The sequence below is a fragment of the Martes martes genome (assembly GCF_963455335.1).
Source record: "Martes martes genome assembly, chromosome: 9".
Taxonomy (NCBI): Eukaryota; Metazoa; Chordata; class Mammalia; order Carnivora; family Mustelidae; genus Martes; species Martes martes.
The window spans coordinates 47,696,688-47,707,845 of NC_137896.1; positions in this window are offsets into that span (position 1 = coordinate 47,696,688).

The window sequence follows — 11,158 nt, forward strand, 5'->3', positions numbered from 1 at the left end:
AAGGGAGTCACAGGCTAGGGTTTAAGTTCCTGATATGGTGCTCCCAAGGTTTGTGCCTTTGAGCAAATCTCCACAGGTTTGTGAATCCTAGTTTCTTCTTCTGAGGCTTTCCACCTCTCAGGGACATTTTCAGTTTCAAAGACAAGGGTGTGTGACAAATGCTTGGTGAATTCTGACGTGCTCTAGGTAGGCAAATGGTTTCTGCCCTTAGTTTGAGACTTTGTATTCCTTTGTTTTTGTTGATGGGAGCTGACTGGAAACAAAAAACAAGTTTTACAAATTGATGAAGTAAATGTCTCATTGGAATCTAGAGGAATGTCTTCGTTCGATTTGGGCCAAAGTGCATGGTTATCTTTTTATTTATTAATGTAGTCAGGAGCCTGGTGATGGCTTCATTCCTGACATCTGAGGAGGTGTTTTATTTGCTGTGAGTTTAGTAGGTTAAATCACATTTGCTGTTTATATTCTTGTGGGTTTGGGAATAGTAAAGAGAATAACTCTTGTTCGTGGGAAGCTGTTGCCTCGGGTTGAAGTCTATTCCTGCTGGGAACATACCCATTTGTGTATGAGGATAATGTCCTATGAATCTCTCTCTCTCTCTCTCTCAATCTCTCTCTCTCTCTTTTTTTTTTTTCCCAACAGGATGGTCTGGAAGTGCGAACAATGAGCCTGTGGGTTTGGTAATGAGGTCAGCATTGTAGCAAGCTGCTCCAACCTGGGGAGGTGACACTTTTATTTCTCACGCCTAGCAAGCAAATGAAGCACTCACAGGCTCTAAACCAGCTGGCGTGATGATCATGGGGGCTGCCTCTTGAGAAATTTCTTTCGAATGGCTTCTCACAATACTTCCCTGATGAGGACAGAGTGTGACATCTGCCTGGCACGGGTGGGAAAGCAGAAGCAGGCGGCTGACAGCCGCATCCACTCCTCATACTCAGGAGCTTCAAACGGTAATGATTTTAGGTTTGTGAAATTACAAATGGAAAGACTAGGAATACATTACTGTAACCAATTTGTTGACTATTCTCCTAGACATTTTTCTATATATTCACACATATTCTTTTTAGGAATTTTGAGGTTTATTTTATTTTTTCAGTGTTCCAAGATTCGTTGTTTATGCACCACACCTAGTGCTCCGCGCAATACAGGTCTTCCCTAATTTCCACCACCGGGCTCACCCATCCCCCTACCCCCCTCCTCTCCAAAACCCTCAGTTTGTTTGCCTGTTTTTTGTTTGATTGGTTTAGTTCTGGTAATTGATATTATCACCATTGTCTTACTACTTTCCATTGGTCTTTTTAATTTAACTATTTATCTTAGAGACATTGTCCACATCAGTATATAAAGATTTACCACAGTCTTTAAAACTACGACATATTGTTTCTTAGAATTACTATACACCAATCCATACAGACAGTCTCAGTTGGTAGATGCATTTGTTTCCCACTTTTTTTCTTTGAATTGTCTATAAGTATCTTTATTAAACTTTGCTAAAAAGATAATTAAGAGTTATCTTTTTCGAAGAAATTTGTACGATCTGATTCTACAGCCCAACATTAACATTTTGTGGCGCATTCATAAGGATTCTGCCTCTAGGATCTTTTACGCTGATTTAGGTATAGAGAAAACATTTATTTTGATGCTGTCGAATGTATTAATCTTTCTTTTCTTTGTAACAATTGTGTATTTTTAAAGAAAGCATTCTTCATTCCCAATGATATAAATAGTTTCTTACTTTTGTATTTACTCCTTTTTGTTTGTTTGTTTAGAGATAAATTTGGATTTGTTTTATTTGTTTATACATGTAACTATTTAGTACACCTTAGATTTTGTACTTTAGTATTTAGTACACCTTAGATTTTGTTTTTATGAATGGCATTGAGTAGGACTTTAACAAAACAGAAGCTAATTATTAAGCATTGTTTTTGCAATGGTTAGTAGGTCAAGTCTGCATTCATTATGTATGATTTGAAAATTATTCTGAATATTCTTGTTCATTTCCTCTTCCGTATGAATTCTAGAATTAGCTTGCCAAGGTCATGATAATTACAGATGCAATTTTAATTAGTATTGCAGTAAATCTATAAACTAATTCTGGGAGAAATGGCCTCATGAAAAATTGAGTCTTTTATCCAAGAACATGGTAAATAACTTCATTTTTGGGGGGCCTTCTTTAATATTCTCCAGCTAAGTTTAGTAGTTCTAGAGACATCATATTTACATATTATTTCTTACTTTAGTACTAGCATTTTATAATTTTGTTACTTTTATAAATGCAATCCTTTTTGTATTGTCTTTTAATTTTTTCTATTAGATTTTTTTAATAATAAAGTAATTCACAGTGGAGAAGATAAAAGAGTGTGATTGCTGTAATAGGGAGAAGAGGACAAATACAGCACATTCATTTGCCCTAAGGCCTTCTAGACAAACTTCCAAGGCAACCAGTGTGGGCAGAGTGTTGTCATATGAATAGTTCTACTTATATTTGGAGTAATTCTAATAGTTGGAATCCAGTGAGCCAATTAACCAACAATTTTATATTCATATATCTACTTGGCCTCTCAGTCAACTCTGGTGTAGGAAGAGTCCTGCTTTAACATCTATTATGAGGGGTACCTGGATGACTCAGTGGGTTAAGCCTCTGCCTTAGGCCTAGGTCATGACCTCAGGGTCTTGGGATCTAGCCCCGCATCGCGATCTCTGCTCAGCAGGGAGCCTGCTTCCCCCTCTGTCTCTGCCTGCCTCTCTGCCTACTTGTGATCTCTCTCTCTGTCAAATAAATAAATAAAATCTTTTAAAAAAATATATTATGAAAGTATAAACACAATTGTGCCAACAGCCTGCACACTTGGGCCGGTTTGCGTTGGGCCCAGAACCACGCCATGAGGGCTCCATTGCTCACCACCCTCTGACGGGACACTGTGACAGAGAAGGGACACCCCAGGAAGACTATTGTTCCTTCCATGAATCTTCTGGCACTTACTCGCCTCTAAAATGGGCCCCTCTTTTAATTGTGTGTGTGTGTGTGTGTGTGTGTGTGTGTGTGTGTAAGCAGAAGCACAGTCCCAATGGCAATGGGTAAGGACAAATAATTCTCAGAATCAAGTGCCAACATAAATCCTCATTAATCTCTTCCTTTTTTACCCACCTCACGACACCTCCTTGCTGCTGTCATTGTCTGATTACTGTGAAATTGAGGATGTTTTCAATGTGTTTCTCAGCCATTGGGTATTAGTTCTTCTGTGTTTTGACTATGGATATCCTTTGCACATGTTTTCATTGTGCTGACTGCCTTTCTTTTACAATATTTGGACATTTATATTTTACATATTTAATATATGCACTGTAATTACTTTTCTTTGGATAGCATGTTGTCTTTATTTTTTTATATTTATTTTTAAATTTCATTGTATTTTATTTTTTAAGTGTTCCAAAATTTTTTGTCTTTATTTTTAACAGATTTATGGAGATATAATTTATGTACCATGAAATTTGCTGTTGATAAAACTACAACTCAGTGATGTTTAGTAAGTTTTCAGAGTTGTGCCTCCATCACCACAATCCATCACCATGAGAAGAATCATCACGATTATTTTCAGTCCATCCTATCCCCATTTCCAGCCAAGGAGACCACTTATTTGCCTTTTTTGGACATTTCACATGCAGTGGATTCATACATGTAGTCTTTTACATCTGACTTCTTAGTGTAATGACCTAAGGTTCATCTATATATTGTAGCATATATCAATATTTCATTTCTTTTTTTATTGTCAAATAGTATTCCAATGTATGACTAGCCAAATTTTTTATTTATTCACCAATTAATAGATATTTGGATTATTTCCAACTTTTGTCTATTGTGGATAATGCTGCTATAAACATTTTCACACACATCTTTGGGCAGACATATGTGTTCATTTCTCTTGAGTATATTCCTACTAACTTAGATAATTATTGATGCATATGGAAAATTAATGTGTAACATCTTACAAATCTTTTCCTAAAGTGGCTGTGCCATTTCATAATCCTGCCAACAATGTATGAGGTGTTTAGTTGCTCCATATCTTTGTCAACACTTGTTATTGTCAGCCTCTTATGACAGCCATTTAGTTGTGGCTTTAAAATGCATTTCCCCAATGCCTAATGATGTCTAACACTTCTTTTCATGTGTTTATTAGCCATCCACACATCTTCTTTAGTAAGAATGTTCAAATATTTTGCTCATTTTTATTCTATTGTATTCAAAATAAGTTGTAAGAGTTCTTTATATATCCTGGATATAGATCTTTTATAAGACATATGATTTGTCAGAAAGATAATACAGTCTTGTCTTTTTATTTTCTTCATGGTATCTTTTGAAGGGAAATAGTTTTTAATTAGGCAGAAAGTCTAATTCATCAGTAATTTATTTATGGATTAGCCTTTAATGTCATAGCTAAGCATTTGTTGCTAAACAAAATGTCATGAAGATCTTCTCCCATATTTTCTTCTGAAAGTTTTATAGTAATTTTATTCGTTTAGTTCATATATATATATATATATATATATATATATATTTGTTTTAGGTCTACAGTATAATGATTCAAAAATTCTATACACCTCTAAGTGCTCATCATGATAAGTGTACTCTTAATCCCCTTCATCTACCTCACCCATTCCTCACTCACTTTCCTCTGACAACCACCAGTTTGTTTCTGTATTTTAGAATCTATTTTTGTCTCTTTTTTCTTTTGTTCACTTGTTTTGTTTCTTAAATTCCACATAAGAGTGAAGTCATGGTATTTGTCTTTCTCTGACAAATTTATTTCAACTTAGCATTATACCCTCCCAGTCCTTGCATGTTATTGCAAATGACAAGATTCCATCATTTTTATGGCCCAGGAATATTCCATTATGTGTGTGTGTGTGTGTGTGTGTGTGTACCATACCCCCCTTTATCCATTCATCCTTTGGTAGACACTTATATTGCTTCCATATCTTGGCTATTAAAAATAATGTTGCAGTGAACATAGGGCTGCATATATGTTTTCTTTTTCAAATCAGTGTTTTCATTTTCTTTCAATAAATTCCCAGAAATGGGATTCCCAGATCATATGGTAATTCTATTTTTATTTTTTCAAGGAACCTCCATACTTTTTAATATTAGCTGCATCAATTTACCACCAGTAGTGCACAAGAGTTATCTTTTCTCTACATCCTTGTCGACATTTGTTATTTCTTGTCTTTTTAATACAAACTATTCTGACAGGTGTAAAGTAATATCTCATTGTGCTTGCCTTCATTTTGAATTGCTCATGACTAGTGTATAGAAATACAATTGAGTTTTCTATATTGATCTTGTGTCCTACAAATTTGTTAAATTCACTAATCAGTTCTAGTAAGATTTTAAATGTGTGAAGTTTCTAGGATTTGCTACACAGAGAATAATGTGATGATCCTGTCTGTGAATAAATAGAGTTTTGTTTCTTTTCCATTTTGTGTGTCTTTTATTTCTCTTTCTTCTCTGACTGCACTGCTGAGAACCCCCATTACAATGATGGAAAGGTGGTGAGGGTGGACATCTTTGCCTTATTCTTGATCTTAGGGGCTGTGATACAATAATAATTAAGAGAAAGAGAGAGCCCTCCTAAATGCTTTGGAATTTCCTGAGTCTTAGGAGTAATAGGAACATCTTTTGTTCTACTGAGATAACTTTTAGAAGGCCCTCATATAGTTCCAGGATGGGGTCACCAGAAAGACCAAGGCATGATTTCAAGGTTGGAACTTCCAGTCCCACCCAACCTCCAAGGAAAGAAAGCCTAGAAGTTGAGTTAAATTGCCAATGCCAATAATCTAATCAATTGTGCCTGTGCAATGACAGCGCCATAAAAACCCTTGAGCCACAGGGTTTGAGAGAGCCTCCAGGTCATAATCTGATTCATTTATCAGGAGGTTGGGGGGTCCGGCACTGTGGACTGCAGCTCCTGTCCTTGGGACTTTTCTGAACTTCACCCTATGTACCTTGTCAGCTGGCTGCTCCATCTGGATCATTTATAATAAACCAGTAATAGTAAGTAAAGGGGCTTCCAAGTTCTGTGAGCTGTTCTAGAAATTATAGAGCTTAACCTGATTGGTGTCTATAGTGGGGGCGAGCATTTATCCTGTGGGGTCTGCAGTGATTCTCAGTAGTCAGTGTCTGAATTGAATTCACTTGTAGGATGCCCAGCTGGTGTCCAGAGGGTTGGAGAATTGGTTAGTGTGTGGGAAAGAAAACACATTTTGTGTCAGAAGTCTTGTGGTCAGTCTTTCATCATCAAACATGTTGTTAACTGTGGGTTTTCTGTAATGTCCTCTATCAGATTGAGAAAATTTCCTTCTCTGTTTTGCTGGTAGTGTTTAATCACAGAATTATTCTTTGTCTTTCCTTATTTCTGTAAGAAATATACATATAGATATAAATATAAATTATAATATGTAAATATATATATAAATGAAATTAACTTCAATTGTACCAATAGAAGAGGTTTTTTGTTTCTTGTTACTAAATCTTGTGTCCCATTTTTAAGTGTTGAGTTTGATGTCCTTCTTCCAGAGTACATCCTTCAATGATTTTAGAGAAAGATTCTTTTTTGTAAGTTCGTTTAAGGAGATTTTCTTTAAAGAGGTGGTGATTTTTCTGAATTTCTTTCTCTTAAAACAATCTTTATTTAGAACTTCTACTAGAATAATACTTTATCTGGCTTTACAATTTTAGGTTCATAGTCTTCTTTTTTTTTTTTCCACCTTGAGATTGTTTGAGCATATTTCTGCATTGTTTTCTTTTGAGAATTTTCCTGATATCGATCAGATTCTCTGTCTCTCTTTCTCATCCCCACCACCCAGAGCCTTTAGAGCATCTCCCCATTCTTAGTTTTCTAAGACCCTCTACACAGTGCCCTATTTCATGTTCTACATACAATGCTTTTGATCTAAGGAGTCAGGACTTGCTCAGCTCTGAAAATATTTGCCTCATTTTTGACCGGCTCGCTTACTGCAAAACCCTGTGCACAAGAATGGACAACAGGATGAGATTCTCAGAATCCCTGTCAATTTAATTCAGTAAGCCTCAACTAAATTTCCAGAGGAGGGTGTCATAAAATGATTAAATTTCCCATTATAAATGGGCTTGTTGAAGATTAAATTTTCAGAAACAGCATGAGATTAATAAATTATGGCTTTTGGGAAACATGATAGTTTGTTTCTTTCAAACTTTTATCAAACAAATCACTCTTTCCTGATGTTCCTATGCAGATGAGTATAGGGCATACATAGGACATATATGTAGGAATTTTACAGATTATTGCAAAATTTCTTTGACTGATGTCTCTTCCTTAGTTTAGGTACATTATTCTATTTGTGATGGGTCTGCTTTCTTTTCCTTTTAAGACTTGTCCATTGACATATGGAAATACATTATGAATATAATTCAATAACCAAGCTTCAGTGGTAAAAAACATTCATTCATGTTATGGGACATTTCAAGTTTTATGCAAGAGGCAGCTGGAGGTTTAGTAAGTACATCGATTATTAATTCATTACATTTATAAGACTCATTTGCTTATTTTCCCTATTATCTCTGTTTAGTAGTTGAACTGAGTTGCTCTCTATTACATTGGTTTTCACTGTGATAATAAAACATAATAGCGATGAGAGTTTTCATTCTCCTCTTCTTCCGTCTTCCTTCAATTTTGCTGAGGACCAGAGTTTGAGGTGGAAGGAAAGAGAGGGAGAGAAGACAGAGAGAGAAAGACAGAGACTTTTGCACCACACACAACTGAGTCAGGAATCTGTGATGGGATAAGAGCATCCCACAATCCATTCCTGGACTGAACCATATCCCTGCTGCTCACCTGCATTTGTCACAATCATAAATGAAGGCTCTTCCTGCCTCTCCAGCTTGCTAGACCATGTCTAACCACTGTGTTTTCCCTTGAAATCCCTGCCAGTTGTGTCTGGCTTAATATCTTTAACCAGCTGACTTGACTTCCCTTTTAAGACATATATCAAACCCCTCTTAGTCAAGAAGTCTTCTCTGAAGTTAATTTGTCTGACTTTTTTTTTCTAAATGTGTATAACATTTATAGCCCTCAAAATAACACCAGAAATTATTTCACTATGCAATATACTCTTCTTGCTCAAAGACAGTAAATAAAGATAGCCCTGCAGACAGATATATAATCCACGTGTAGATTATATATAAAACATAAAACACTTGGGACAGTTTCCCACTTCTTCTCAAAGCTGTCATTTGATCAAGAGTTTACTCCAGAGTTATATTTGTGTTTAATGGAAAGAGGACTGGAACTTTTACTTGAAAAGCAAGAGTTTGAAAGTCACTTCTATCCCTTACTAACTGAGTGCTTTTCTGAGCTTCAGTTTTCTAATGAGTTTGGTGAGAAAACAATAAAAACTTCCCAGGACTATTGTTAAGATCAAAGAAGACAATGTCTATAAAAGATCTTTATGCACTGTAATGGATAACATAAATATGATCGTTGATTCATCCGATTACATTGTAGAAAACAGGTCAGTTGAGTCCTGTGGCTTTATTAAATGTCTGTATAACATCTAATCTCATTTGAAACAAATTAGTTGCACAGTGAATTTGCCTCTTTTTACACCCAGTGATGGGGAGCTAAGAGGAGGGGGAAGGCTAGGGTGGGAAGGATATGTACCACACGAAGGGCTCAGGTTTCAGGGTCATATAGAAATGGCTCAAATCCTATGCCTTCCACTTCTTGCTATGTGGTCCTACACAATTTAGTTGACTTAACCTGATCTTCACTGTGCTCATCTATAAAGTTGGTGTGGCTGTGGGGAAGCTATAATTCACCAAATTTCCCTTTTCCTTTGAGATTCATGATAAAGCTGCATTTCCTACCTTGCCCCTCTGCAGTTCTCTTGGGGACGTGGGACTGGATTCTGTGAATTGATATATGCTACTTCCAGCCCTGACTATAAATTCCCCTTCAAGATCTCTACATTAGCTCTTCCCATAGCAGCTGTATCAGTTAGCTTTTACAGAATAACAAATTACCTCAAACTCAGTGGCATAAAACAAGAGCCATTCATTTTTGCTTATCTATCTGTGTGTCCCCTGGGTAGTTCTGCTGATCTGGCCATCCTCGGTCCCTGACTGGGCTTGCCCATGTTTCTGGAGTCTGCTACTGGCTCAGCCTAGGTCCCAATAACCTAGGATGGTCTCCCTCACCTGACTGGTGGTTGTTTTGCTGTCAGCTGGAGACAACAGAGATGACAGGGCCATGTATCTCTGATCATCCAGCCGGTGAGACTATGTCTATTCACATGGAAGTGGCAGGGTTTGAAGAATGATAGCGGGGACCCTTAAGTCCCAACTCAAAATCCCAGCAACATAGCTTCTACACCACATGCTGGCCAAATCAAGCCCCAAGGCAAGACCAGGTTCAAGGGGTAGGAAAATAGTTTTCACCTGCTGGAAGGACAAGCTACAAAGAATCATGTTCATTTTTACAATCTACTATAAAAGCATGCAAGAAAGAGGGCAGGTTTACAAGACAGCAACATCCCAAGCCTCCCTGCTGATTGCACTCAAGTGTGAAGTGTGCACCCAGTGAACCCCTGTACTATGCCCCTGAAAGTGGGGCTGCTTGTTACAGCAGTCTATTTATTCTGATTAATACAGTGTGAGATAAGAACTATTTGCTCTCAGAGCTCTGAAAAAAACTGAATAAAGCAAGCTATGGGAAGTGTTAACACAGGATCTCACATTTGCTCAATATGTGGTGGTTATATTGATTATACATTCAGGTTATTATTATTATTATTAGCATTGCAGGTAAAGACTTGTGACATAATAGTGCCATAATTATTTCTCCTTGGTCATGTTTCCAGGGTCCCACACAGCAGAGTTTAGAGGAAGTACTAGATAAATTCTCCCGGACAACCTGTGGGTTCTGTCATTGGAAAAACCAAGAGGAAGTCAGCAAAGAGAGTCTTCTTCAAACCTGCACAAGGTTTTGCTTCTTTCTGTCCTTACAAGCAGGGAACCAAAATCCTCACCAGTGACCCTCTTGATACTGTTACTGACCCAAAAGAAAAGATCCCAGATCTAGCTTTCCTTCACCCTTACGATTCCAGGTTATGGAGGGAAGAAGTCAGACAACACTTGGTAAGAATTAGTAGGATTTAGAGGCAGTGAACATATTTTCTAAACCAAAAAATACTAAATGTTGAGCAAAAAGAACTTAAATAAAGATAAATAAACAGGGTAAGATTGCAAAGTACATGCTGTATGATTTCATTTAAATAAAAACTAATTTACGCTGCCAAAATCAGGATAGTGGCCCACTTTTGGGAAGCAGGGAAGTGATGGAAAGAGGACACATAAAGGGCTTCTGGGGTATTGCTGGAGTTCTGTTTCTTGATTTGGGTGCTGGTTATACAGTTGTGTGCTGCTTCTGAAGATTGATCAAGCTACATGTTTATTACTTGTGTACATTCTGCATCTATATTTCATATAAAAAAAGTTTAAAGAGAACATGTACTTTGATAATTTTTAGTGAAGACATCGGTATATTATTAGTAGTAATGCATTAAATGAGTATTAGTAAAATACTTGTGAAATTGTAACAATTAAATCAATTTTAACCATGAATTTAATAATTAATTTTTCAAGAAGATAAAAGAATTGTCCTAAAAAAAAAATCCAGGGGGCATGATTTTTGTTGCAGTTCACAAAACAGTCAGTCTTTTTTTATTTTGCTAGAAGGCAACTTCCTGAGGTCCTCACAACCTCCCTTTGTCCTACCATAAACCAGTGCCAACCCTTCACACACATACACATGAACACCACTTCTTATTTTTGGCAAAGCCAGACATGATAGTCAACTATTTTGAAACTTATAAATTATGGTGATTTTCAGACTCACAACTTGTCTTAAATCTCAGCATCTCTTTTCCTTTTTTAATTTGCCAACTTAACTCTTTGGTCTTTACCTGAACTTGGGTGATTACTGCTGCTTCCTTTGGCCTTAAGGACATAGTCCTTACTCTCCTTGATTCATTTCATGATACAAGGAACATCATCAAAAAGGCCATATGACGGTGACTTACTTACCACCTGTAACAGTGTCTAGGGTGTAATGACTCCCATGTTCCA